At 37.1% G+C, this 13,244-nt stretch overlaps 1 long non-coding RNA gene across 1 annotated transcript; it reads left to right on the top strand.

Moving 5' to 3' along the window:
• The first annotated feature begins 1,706 nt into the window (after window positions 1-1,706).
• On the top strand, window positions 1,707-12,758 carry LOC122143932. The gene is made up of 3 exons (XR_006159440.1): window positions 1,707-2,017; window positions 4,112-4,287; window positions 12,536-12,758. It is a non-coding gene; the product is annotated as an uncharacterized LOC122143932 (long non-coding RNA).
• Window positions 12,759-13,244: the final 486 nt, after the last annotated feature.

Below are 13,244 nucleotides of genomic sequence, written 5' to 3'. Positions count from 1 at the left end.
TGGGGGAAGAGCACGCTGCCCTCGGGCTAGAGGGAGAATGCGAGCAATGTGATCTGCTATCTGTTAAAGTACTTCGCGCGCGACTCATGTTTTTCAAAAATTACGAGCCAGCAGATTCTCCCTCGTTAAGGTCCTGGGGGTCGCATGTCGATCTGGCGGAGGTGCATGGGATGACTCTGCCCCTTTCTCTCACGCTCTCACCAGATCATGAGCCCTCGCGTCCGTTTCTCAAGCGCGCCCCGGTGCTTCTTCTGAACGGCCCGAGGAGACTTCATCTCTTGTTTCTGTGGAGATGGAAAGTGCCACCTCAGAGCGCTCCTCCCACGATGATAGAGCATATGAGGAGCTACTCGATGTGGTAACTCGTGCAGTCGATCGCCTAAAGCTAGACTGGCTACAGGAGCAAGAGACCCCCAAACGCTCAAAATTAGACGACAGATTTCTGTCGGGTGGCCAAGGGGAGGGACCTCAGCGACGGTCTCTCCCCTTTTTCGGCGATCTCCACAATGAGTTGGTACGGTCGTGGAGTAAGCCATATTCATCCCGTGTCTTTGTGCCGTCGACGTCGATTTATTCGACTATCGTCGATGCAAAGACACGGGGCTACTTGATGATGCCCCAGGTGGAAGAGACGCTTGCGGGCTATCTCTCCCCTGGGACTTCATCGTCCCTTAAAAAGCCTACACTCCCCACCAAGCCATGCAGAATGACATCTTCGCTGGTGGGGAAAGCTTTTCAGGCTGTGGGTCAGGCTTGTGCTGCCCTGCACACCATGGCGGTTCTGCAGGCGTACCAGGCTGACCTGCTAAAGGACTTGAGCACAGGCGGGTCCATCGATGAGGAGGCGTTTTTAGAACTTTGCAGAGCCACAGATCTGTCTCTGTGTGCGACTAAGCAGACGGCCCGTGCCATCGGCCGTTCTATGGCTGCTATGGTCTCCACGGAGAGACATCTGTGGCTGAACCTCACGGGCATCAGGGAGAGGGATCGAACTTTCCGCCTTGATGCACCTGTCTCGCCTTCCGGCCTTTTTGGCGATGCCATAAACACTGTCGCCACTAGGTTTCGGGAGGCGAAACACTATGAGGAAGCGTTTGTTCCTCCCCCGCTGTGCTCAAGCGTTGGGACCGTCGGCCACCCAGTCCTGACCAAGTTCGGTTTCTCTGAGGCGAGAAGCCCAGAAGGAGAGTGTGGCAAGTCGTTCCCCCCCTTGAAGAGAATGGGGAGCGGCTCGCCACACCTCTTAGCCTGCCTCTAAGAGACCGGACCTGCGGAGCATCATCTCTGGCAAAAAGAAGTCCTGAGGCTGGCGCGCCCAGGACCGTGGGGGTGTGCCCCCTCCGGGAGGGGCACGTAAAGTTCCAACAGAGAATAAAGACTCCTTCCTGGCACTCTCAAGGGCCCGTTGTTTTATCTCCGCCATCACTGGTGTTTCGGGGAGCAGCGGCCTCCAGCGAAATGTTAAATGCTCGGTTGCCTCCTGTCACGTTTCAGGACACCGAACATCTAACATCCCCCCAACAAAACGAAGTGTCAAAATTAGTGCCCCTTTCAGAGAAGCTGGCAGCGTGGAAACTACTGCCAAATATCTCCCCATGGGTAGACAGGACTGTAGTGAAAGGCTACAGGATTCAGTTTGCGTATCGTCCTCCGCGTTTCAACGTCGTGGTCTCCACTTCCGTGAAACCGGAACGAGCACATTTGTTGACACAGGAATTTCAAACTCTACTGGACAAAGGGACCATAGAACATGTTCCCCTGCCAGACAGACAGTCAGGCTATTACAGCCGGTATTTTCTTGTTTCCAGCAGGACAATGATCCCAAATATACTTCAAAAAGCACCCAGAAATTAATGGCAACAAAGCGCTGGAGAGTTCCGAAGTGGCCAGCAATGAGTCCAGATCTAAATCCCATTGAACACATGTGGAGAAATCTTAATTGCTGTTGGGAAAAGGTGCCCTTCCAATATGATAGACCTGGAGCAGTTTGCAAAGGAAGAGTGGTCCAAAATTCCAGGTGAGAGGTGTAAGAAGCTTATTGATGGTTATAGGAAGCGATTGACTTCAGTTATTTTTTCCAAAGGGTCTGCAACCAAATTATGTCAAATTAGCTTTTTTTCCTCTGTTGTTTTTTTTTTTTTTGTGTCAATACAAACAAAGGGAATAAATGTGTATAGCAAAATGTGTAATTGCAATATTTTCTGTGAGAAATACGCAATTCTCTGGAAGACTTTCAGGGGTGCCAACAATTGTGGCCATGACTGTACCTGTGTGTGTGTGTGTTTGTGTTTACATATATGTTTTTATATATATATATATATATATATATATATATGGGTGTGTGTGTGTGTGTGCGTGTGTGTATATATATATATATATATATATATATATATATATATATATATATATATATATATATATATATATATATATATACACAGACACAAACCCGATTCCAAAAAAGTTGGGACACTGTACAAATTGTGAGTAAAAAAAGGAATAGAATAATTTACAAATCTCATAAACTTATATTTTATTCACAATAGAATATAGATAACATATCAAATGTTGAAAGTGAGATTTTGAAATGTCATGCCAAATATTGACTCATTTTGGATTTCATGAGAGCTACACATTCCAAAAAAGTTGGGACAGGTAGCAATAAGAGGCCGGAAAAGTTAAATGTACATATATGGAACAGCTGGAGGACCAATTTGCAACTTATTAAGGTCTATATTAAAATAGGAGTAACAAAGAGTCACTAGAAGTTGGATCCATAAGCAGGCTTTTATTAAAATTGTGGTCAAACAGGCAATTGTCACACACCAGCAAACACAGTTAGAGAGGGCAAACACACTCATTGACACCAAACAGGCTAAAAATCGGGGCAGACAGCAAGGAATCATAACTCAGGGACAAGGCGCATAATCCAAAAAGGCAAGCGGGAGAGTATCATAAACGAGGTACAGACAGGGTGAAAACAGAAGACAAAACAGAGAAAACCACTCAGAAATGTAAACCGCAGAATACAAGACTTCACAAAGATGGAAGGAACAGATTGTTTATATAGGCTAGCTGATGGGCTACAGCTGGGCTAAGTAATGAGTGCCAGATATGGGCTGATGGGAAATGTAGTGTGAGAGTCAATATTCGGGTGAGGGAGCCCTCTGATTTTCGGAAGAGGGAACCACGGAGTTCAACTCTGTGACAATAGGCCTGTGTGTGTGTCCGTTATTCTGTCCCTTATATTTCTATGGAAAACCACTAGTGTCCCTTATTTTCCTTTTTTGAAGTTGGCAACCCTACTCACAAGAAATATCCGATTTGTGTTTGATAGCACACTGATGCCAACTACTTAAAACAAACTTACAATTATAAACACAACTTAACACTTTTGTGGATATGTCCCTCTCCTTCTCCCTCTGTGTTTCCCCTCTGTGCCTTTTCCCGGGTAAAATGCATATCTGCATTGCCCCCATTACCAGGTTTGTAAATAGTAATTCCAATATAATTATATAGCACCTAAATAAATGAAAATATAACTATTATTTAAAAAAAATACTTTGAAATAATGCAAATTGGTTACATTAACAAACTCATAAACTATAGTTTATTACAAACTCGGATAGTTACAATCTACTTACAGGTACAACCTCTATTTAACATTTTAGCCTATAGTGTTTAATTAAATAGATAAAATTTCCTATGGAGAAAATAAAATACTCTAAAAATAGCTTCGACTTTTTAATCTGATATAGTCTAGTTTGTTATGTATTCCATACAAAATGATTTTCAGTGATCGAGATCTGGCAGCAACAGCTCATTTTTCCTCTCGGGTGAGCGATCCACATATTAGCTTACTCTCACTTACCATGGTTTGGCAAATTAATATATGATGGACAGTTACATATGCATTACCAACATTTTATCATATAAACTTTATAGTATACTTCAAAGAAAGAGGTTAATAGTAATTTATAGTGTTAATATTAATTACACCGCTGCAGTATACTAGGTACAAATTGTGGCCCATTTGATCAAGTGCACATTCTCTTTATGTGAAAATACAATGTTCTTATTTAATAATAATTATTTTTGTTCATCTTTGTAGAATTGCACAGGGTTTACATCTACGTCAAGTAGATATGCTTCAAGATGGCACTGCGAAGAGAACAGCAATGCTTTTCATGATGTCAAAGAAACTCAGAAGTGTTAGTGTAAAAAGCCTGAAGACGCACCGAAAGAAAAAGAGGCAGAGAGTTGGCGGTCTTAAGCATGCAGAACAATGTAAGTGCATGTTTGTTTGTTTGTTTTTATATCAATATGCACTCAAAAAAGTCAACTAGCCACTTGTTTGATTTGCAAAATACAAATATGTCTGATTAATAAGAATATAACACGTTTACTTATGTTAAATGATTCATTCTTGTTATTTGTAACTAAATTATTATTCGAAGCAGTGCAAGTTTACTTGATTTGATTAGATGCATAATGGGTGCGACGAATAAATCATGTTCATTCAACAATTTATTTTTTTGAGTGTGTGAATCATAGTTTAAGATAGATATACAGTAAGTAGTTGAGACAGTGTTGCCAACTTAGCAATTTTGTTGCTAAATTTAGCAACTTTTCAGATTGCCCTAGCAACTTTTTTTCCCCCCTAAAGCACCTAGCAACAAATGTAGCATTTTTTTTTGTTTATTTGGGAATTTTTTGCAATTTTTGATAAGTGACTCTGCTATTTGCAATTGTTCAATTTAATAATAATTTAATAATTGTTCATTTATGATACACTTTGTTAGTAGCTTGTATCTGCGATTGTTGATCAGTTAGTACTCTGTAAGAAAAATGGAAAAGATACTAATAATTTTCCAGGACATTGTCCATTATCACCCTGTAACATGAAAACACGATGCGTAATTTAAAATGCAGGTAAAAAAATCAATATGGGAAATTCTTTCATATTTACACAGTAGATTGTGCCCTAATTTTACAGACCTTTCTTAGAGTGTAGCACACTAACTACTAATACACTGCTTAAAGCATAATTGTTGGGAAGGTGTAGTGTTACTAGTTTACTAGCTATTAAAAAAACTTAAATTGTAATCATTCAAAAACGTGTCAGTGTTCAATAATTCAATTAATTTAAAAATAAAGTCATTTATATTTTAATTTTATTTTTTACATATTATTTTACAAACAAATCTAAATTAACATTAAATTAAAAAAAATATATATATATATATATATATATATTTTTTTTTTTTTTTTTTTTTTTGCTGAGATTTGATGTTGTGAGACAATTTTTCGTCATTATTACGCAATGACGTCATCGCGCAATGACATCATAACGTCATTTAGCAACTTTTAGCAACAAATCAACCTTCCTTTAGCAACTTTCTCTGAAAATTTGTTGGCAACACTGAGTTGAGAAGGACATCACTTTCCTCAAAGTCGTCTATCAATTAATACAACTCTAGTTTTTTTTTTTTTTTTTTTCATTATAATGTCATGACACTTTCCTGCATTATTCCCACCCCAATCCCTTGATGTCCTAAAGTTGTCAAATTTCTCTCAGCAATTTCAATAATTGATTATGTTAATAAGATTCTTTTGTAAGGTGAGGTAGTTTCTATGGAAAAGATAACAGCAAATATGTTTCAACTGATACATACACCGGGGACATTTTGCTCTCACTGACATGTTATTTGTTTTGTTAAACCTGAAGGTTTATCTCATACATAAGTAGAATAGAACAGATATATGTGCTCTTAACACAAATAAATAAATAAATATGATATGATAAATGTTTCATTTAATGGCAAAAATGTATCTCAGTACTTTATTACCTTTGTTCAGTAAGTTTTATTAAAGAGTTAGTCCACCCAAAATGGAAATTCTGTTATTAATTGCTCACCTTAATGTTGTTTTAAACCTATAAGACATTTAACACATGTTAACACACATGAAGACATTTTAATGAAATCTGAGAAATTTCTGTCCCTCCATTGACAGTCCATGGAACTACCACTTTCAAGATAGTAACAACATCTTTAAAATCATAAAATAATCCATGTGACACCAGTGGTTTAACCTCAATTTTATGGAGCAACATGAGTGATTTGTTTGCAAAAAGAACAATTTACCACTTTATTTACAAAATACTAATCTTCAATGCATGTTCACAAGAGCACCACGGTACATACATGAGATCAAAGCTGCAAGCAGATGCCCCATTTTTCACCTTGTGAAAAAAAGAAACAAGGAAACCCTTGTTCCCATCATCAAGAAACATGTCAAACGTCAAAGGCTAGTTGCGAGTGATGAATTGAGAGCATATGCCTGTCTTTCTGAGGAGGGCTACAGGCATGTCAGAGTCGACCACAACTGGAATTATGTGGATCCACAAACTGGACTACACACTTGAAACACTGAGACAATGTGGCAGACATACAAGAGGGAAGTTTGGCATATGCGGGGGAATCGTTCTGAGAAGGCATTAAAAAAAAACAGCTCTGCTTCATAGAATGGACCTACTGGTTAGCAAGAAGATAAAAACGTGGAGTACTTGGAAGGGCTCCTTAAGACATAAGGAATTGTAACCACAATCCAGTTTAAGAAGTGTTGTTGGTTATGCATTAACTTGTATCCTCGACTAGCAATATGTACCCTTGTACCCTCGACTAGCAGTAGTTAAAGTGTGTGTGTGTGTGTGTATATTATTCAGATGTGCTGCTGCTGATACCCTATAAAGCAGGGGTGGCCAACCCTGCTCCTGGCGATCGACTGTCCTACAAAGTTCAGCTCCAACCCTAATCAAACACACCTGAAGCAACTAATTAAGGTCTTCAGGCTCACTTAAAAATTAAAGGCAGGTGTGTTTGATTAGGGTTGAAGCTAAACAATGCAGGACAGTCGATCGCCAGGAGCAGGGTTGGGCACCCCTGCTATAAAGAATAAGATAAGAATCTTAAGAAACTAAGAAACTAATCTTTAATTGGCAATCAACAGATGGTTAACTAAAGATTGTTTAAAAGTTTTCAACCATTCAATTTAATTTAATTCCCATTGTGTAAAGAAGATACACTCTTGATTATATGTTGATATGACTGTTTACTTCAACTGACAGTCTGATAATGAGGTGTTGGTTGCCAGCTTAGAAGATGGTGACTCAATTTACAGAAAGTTAGTTGACCATTATTTAATAAACTGTTGCAAAAATCATATTGACAGTCAACAGACTGTTTTTGTAAGATCTGTAGTTTAACACTTGAAATGCAACTTAAAGTTGAATGTATGTTACTTGTCTGTTGAAACAGTGTTATTGGATGTCAACTGACACACTGTTGACAATACTACTGAATGGCTACTAATAACTAATAGTGTCTCAACAGATGGCCTATCAAAATAAAGTGTTACCATCCATTTCTGTTAAATTCATTAAAAACAAATGTAAATCATATTTAAAAACATCAGCTTTGTGTAACAGGGTTATAGCGGTATCAGTCCAGCTATTTGAGGACAGCAACTTTTGTACTGCCTGCAGCCTGAAAGTCTTAATTCTGCTTTTAATATATATTAATCCTTGTCCACCTTCATATACTGGTAAGAAAATAATTGTCGCTTTAGTCCAGTGTTGTCCAGTCCAACAAAATCCACTAATCTTTTTTGTAATTCATGGACAATATCATCTGGTGTATCCAGGACATTCATTTTGTGCCACAGTGCCGAAGCTGCTAAATTATTTGTGACCAAAACTCTTCCTCTATAGGATAACTGTGGTAGCACCCATGACCACTTAAACAACCGACTACACATCTTCTCTTCCATTCCTTCCCAATTTTTCATCTTAAATGTTTCAGTCCCTAGATAAACCCCTAAACATTTCAACCCCTCTTGACTCCACTTAACACCACCTGGGAGCTCTGGTGGATTTTCATTGACCTTTTTGTCCACAATAAAACCCTTCACATTTTTCCCAATTCACTCTTGCAGTTGATGCATTTTCATACATTTTCAGTGTTTCTTTTAAAACAAACATCTCTCTCATCCTTAATAAAAATTGTAACATCATCAGCATATGCAACAAACTTAATAGGTTTTTCAACAGAAACCCCCTGTAATGTTTTCCTTAACTTACAAAGTAGGGGTTCAATGGCCAATGAATACAACATCCCTGATAACGGGCATCCTTGTCTTATTCCTCTCAATACTGGAATAGGCTCACTGAGCCCACCCCCCACTTTCAACATTGCAGATGCATCATTTTACAACATTTTAATCCATGAAATGAAACACTGACCAACCCCAAAAGCTTCAAGCGTTTTAAACAAATAAAAATGACTAACTCAATTGATCAATTGCAAAAATGCCAAAATTTTCACAGTTCAAACTTGCAATGTCTATTATGTCTCAGATTGTCCATTATTGTTGTATTTGGTATACAATATGTTTGATATTTATTGACCATACATTCTAAAAAGGGTTTCAATCTATTAGAAAGGCATTTTGCCAAAATGTTATAGTCAGTGCATAAAACAGCCACAGGTCTCCAATTTTTCAACAGACCAAGATCACCTTTTTTTAGGTAACAAAGATAAAAATGCTCTTTTACAACTTGTAGGCAATTCATGTTTTGATAGCAATAATTAAAAACTTCATATAAATCAACCTCTTAGAAGGTTCCAAAATTGTTTATAAAACTCAGCCGGAAGTCCATCTACAGTATACCAGGTGCTTTTCCGCTTGAAAGTTTTTGAACAGCATCAGACAGGTCTTTTCAAAGTCAAGCCGTTTACGCTGTTCATCAGAGAGTTTAGTAAGTCTTTATGTAACTCCTTGATGCATTCGACGTCACATTGTCCTTCTCCAAAAAAGTCCATATAGAATTCCATAGCAATTTTTCTCATTTCTTTAAGATCTGAAATCACATTCCCATTTACATCATGCAACATTATGTATAAATTTGGCAGAAGAGTGATGAGGTTCTTCTCCATTTCTATCCAAAATTAAATTTAATGTACAGTTCCAGTCATCCCCCATTTTCATCACAATTTTGTTTTAAAAACTGGTGTAACTTTTTAAAAGTTTGTATCCTTTTTTTCACTAGTATTTGGTGCATAAATATTAATAAAAACAAAAGTAGAACCATTTATAATTGTTTGAACAGCCAAAATTATACCTTTCTATTTCATTGACAGACACAGTGGTTATATTAATCATCCTTGAAAATAAAATAGCAACTCCTCCACTAACATTACCTTGACTCATAAATAAATCACTTCTCCACCCCATTTTCCATTCCACTTCATTCTTTATATCACTATGTGTCCCCTGTACAAATGTTACATCAATATTCTTATTTTGTATGTATTCATTTATACTTGCTCTTTTCCTGCTATTTCTTCCTCCATTAATGTTAATGGAACCTATTCTAAAGCTCTCCATGAAAGAAGAAGACAGAAAAAGAAAAAATAAAGAGGACAAGACAAAAAGGGACAGATAGTTCACCCCTTGTGATTCCTTCATAAATAAACTATGAGTTTCAAGAAGTTTGTTACCTTTTTTTCCAAACTGAATCTTTTCATTCTACTTAACTCTTCATAACTGACAGTCTTTTGTATCTTGATCACTGAAAAGATTTTTAGCTTCTACTTTTCTTCCAAAGGTTACATCAAGGAAATCATTAATCACTTTTACAGTATATAACTGATCTTCAACATAGTTGGAGGGAAGATCTGACATTTCAGAAAGACAATCATCATCAGCCATTTCTTCAGTCACATCAGTGCTTTCAGAGAGCTGAGACAGAGATATATTATCGATTTGATTCTCAACAGTGTCTACATAAATATTATCAGAACTCTCAAAATGGGATTTTTTGACATCACTTGTTCCTGCCTCTTCACAATTCATACTTTTATTTTTACAGTTATTTTTGTTTTCCTTTTTTTCTCTAATTTCTTTTCACTCGATTCCTTCTGTCCTATATCTTCAGTAGATACACTTTGTTCATGAGTACTCAGTTTATTATTTGTCCCATTTTCTGTCTCTATTTCTTTACTTTTATATGCATTCTCCACTTCACCAACGACCGCATGTTCACCTTCTTTTGCTTTGTTGATATTTTCTTCTGTATGCGGGCATTATTTTCCCAAACCTCTGCAGTTCATTTTCAATGCACGGATTGGGTATATATGGTGGACAATTAGAAATGTTCACCTTGTCGACTGCGATACCAACGGTGAAACAGTAACAAATGCTCCACATACCCAAACACCGCTCACGATGAGTTTACTCACAAAACTTTGATCTTTTAGAAAAACTACCAAGGCCTTGTTCATTTTGGATGAAGAAACATTCTGTTTGTTCTCCGATCGCCACGACCGGCGCACCGGCATCAGACACGCACCTGACTCCATGGCGGGGCAACAGAGAGGAAACCTAAAAACCAAAAAACTCAACTTGCCGACTATTACTCCTCAAAAATTCTAAAATATTTAAATTAACCCTATAACTATAGCCTACATAAACATTTAGAAAGAAGAAGAAGAAAAAAAGAAGAAAAAAAGATACAAGAATAGTAAAGAAAACTACCCCAGAACAACTCCAGCTCACATTTCCCAAACTCCCAGCATGCACCGAGAAGGAGAGAGAGAGAGAGAGAGAGAGAGAGAGAGAGAGAGAGAGAGAGCGAGAGAGAGAGAGAGGTTTAACAAGCACTTTATTACACTATAAAACACCAAATAAATAAATAATTACAATTAACAACCTTAAAAATTCACTTCATGTTGATCATCATGAATTATACAATGGACCTCGTTGACACTCCACACATCACAAAAAAAGTACAACATTATTTAGAAGCCTATAATAGGCAAACTCAGTTTCCAGTCTTCCTTTTACCAAACATCAATACATCATTTTAGGATCCACTGTAGCAAGTTGTAAACATTTATTCTTTCTTGTTTTCCAAATTGTCAATTTAGCTGTTCTGATTAAATCATTTAGGTAAACACATTTTCCCCCTCACTAAAAAGTTATATTTCATTCCCTCAATAAACACTTTATCAGAAAATACTTCATTAAAATTACTAAACAAAATCTTTAAAAAAAAAAACAAACAAACAAACAAAAAAAACGATTCAATTCATTTTTTATTTTTATTTTTAATTTAAAGACACATTATGAATTAAATGTGTCCTTTTATTATTGCATGGACAAAATGCTGTACATTTATTTGTGAAATTATAATATAACTATAATAATATACTAATATAGCACTTGCATATTATTGCTTTTTTTGTTGGTTTTGATTGCTTATATTGTCCTCATGTGTGAGTAGCCTCATGTGTAAGTAGTAGTTGGATAAAAGTTTCTGCTAAATGACACAATTTAAATAGAATGTAAATAAAAAATTTTAAAACAAGCCCCAAATCAAATAAATAAGTAAAACAAATAAAATAAATCTCTTCATATAAACAAAATAAGGCTTTCTCTGTGCTCTTTCCATTTAAAATTGGAGGCAACCACTGCATTTTAATCATGATCCAAACAAAGTTGCTGCATACATGCAACATGAGGAGTTTTTAATTGACATTAATTGTATAATTTAGAAATTTTGAAGCAAAAACAGAATGGTTTGACTTCAGTTTTGTGAAACTATACATAAAAATATTTGCATGAAACAGCAGACGAGCTGAATGAGACGCAGATTCACTAAAGTGTTTCCTTGGTTTCTGCTATAAATGAAGCAGCGCTTCACTTATGAACTTTAATATGCATTATACAAAGGCTTAGATGAGAAAAAAAAAATACCATCTAAACTTTTCTAAAGACAGTAAGTTCCCCTCAGACATGCATTAATATAAACTCCTATCAAGACACCTGCCTGCTTCAAAAAAAAAAAAAAAAAAAAAAATCAACACTTGCAGTTTTGGCCATGCCACATCTTTGTTATAAAGGAGTCTCTGTACAGCTTGTATCCTAAATGTCCGGATCCAACTTCTCACATCCACAAAGCCTTGACCCCACTCTTGAACTGGTAAACAGAGTGCTGCTGCATGGATCCAATGCTGTCCACTCCAAAATAAATTAGCAAATGTCCTTTGTATCATTTATACTAGGAATTACAATTCCTTTAAGAACCCTCCTCAAACTACACAACAATGGCTCAATCCACGAACTATATAACTGTCCAGAAAGCAGACTACCTTCTGTTTTTGTTGCTGCCGTATGCCTCTAGTTTGAGCTTTTTTACTATTGAAATCTATTTTATACACCATCATTTTTGTTTCTATAAACGTGTGAATATATCCTCTATCGTATTCTAAAACAAAAACAATCAGAGCGCCTTGTTATCACTAGTTTTATTCTGATTTCCCTAGTCCGCTAGTAGCTTATAGCCCATTAGCATCGCCAGCGTGGTTGTCGCTAAACCCGCATGCATTGCTAATACTCTATTCACACACATTACAATTGCTTTACTCACTGTTACTTGCTTTAATGGCGGATGTATGTCTACCTTTGAGTGCAGGTGACGACACGTTTGAGCTGCATTCGGTCTAAATGAGGCTGACGGAGACACTGAAGAGGGACTTCAGGAGCCTGATCAAGACGGTTTGCAGCATGACGCCCGAGGCGACGATCATCGTGTCAGGACCACTGCCCACGTATCGACAAGGACACGAAAGGTTCAGTAGACTTTTTGCTCTAAATGAATGGTTACTGTCATGATGTAAAGAACAGAAACTGCTCTTTGTTAATAATTGGAATCTTTTCTGGAAGTGTCCTAGGATCTTTCGTGCTGATGGCCTGCACCCCAGCAGAGTCGGAGCGGATCTCCTCTCGGACAACATCTCCAGGACTCTACACTCCATTTGACTAGTAAACCAATTCTCAAATAACTGCTATGTTGGCTTTTGTTCTATCTGCTTAAATGGTAGAAGTATGTGCGCTATCCAATCTATTAAGACTGTGTCTGTTCCCTGAATAGTGAGGTCAAAATATAAATGTAATGTAGGATCTAGAAAAAAAATCTTATCGTGATTAAACCAGAAAAATGTAAAATAAATGAACACAAACAATTTCTAAAGTTTGGGCTCATAAACATTAGATCACTCACACACCCAAAGCAGATATTGTAAATGAAATGATCACAGATAATAGTTTTGATGTACTCTGCTTGACTGAAACCTGGCTAAAACCAAATGATTATATTGGTCTAAATGAGTCTACTCCACTAA

The sequence above is a fragment of the Cyprinus carpio genome, unplaced genomic scaffold, assembly GCF_018340385.1.
Source record: "Cyprinus carpio isolate SPL01 unplaced genomic scaffold, ASM1834038v1 S000006534, whole genome shotgun sequence".
Lineage (NCBI taxonomy): Eukaryota > Metazoa > Chordata > Actinopteri > Cypriniformes > Cyprinidae > Cyprinus > Cyprinus carpio.
Note: the sequence above shows the minus strand (reverse complement) of the source record. Positions and strands in the feature narration are given on the sequence as shown.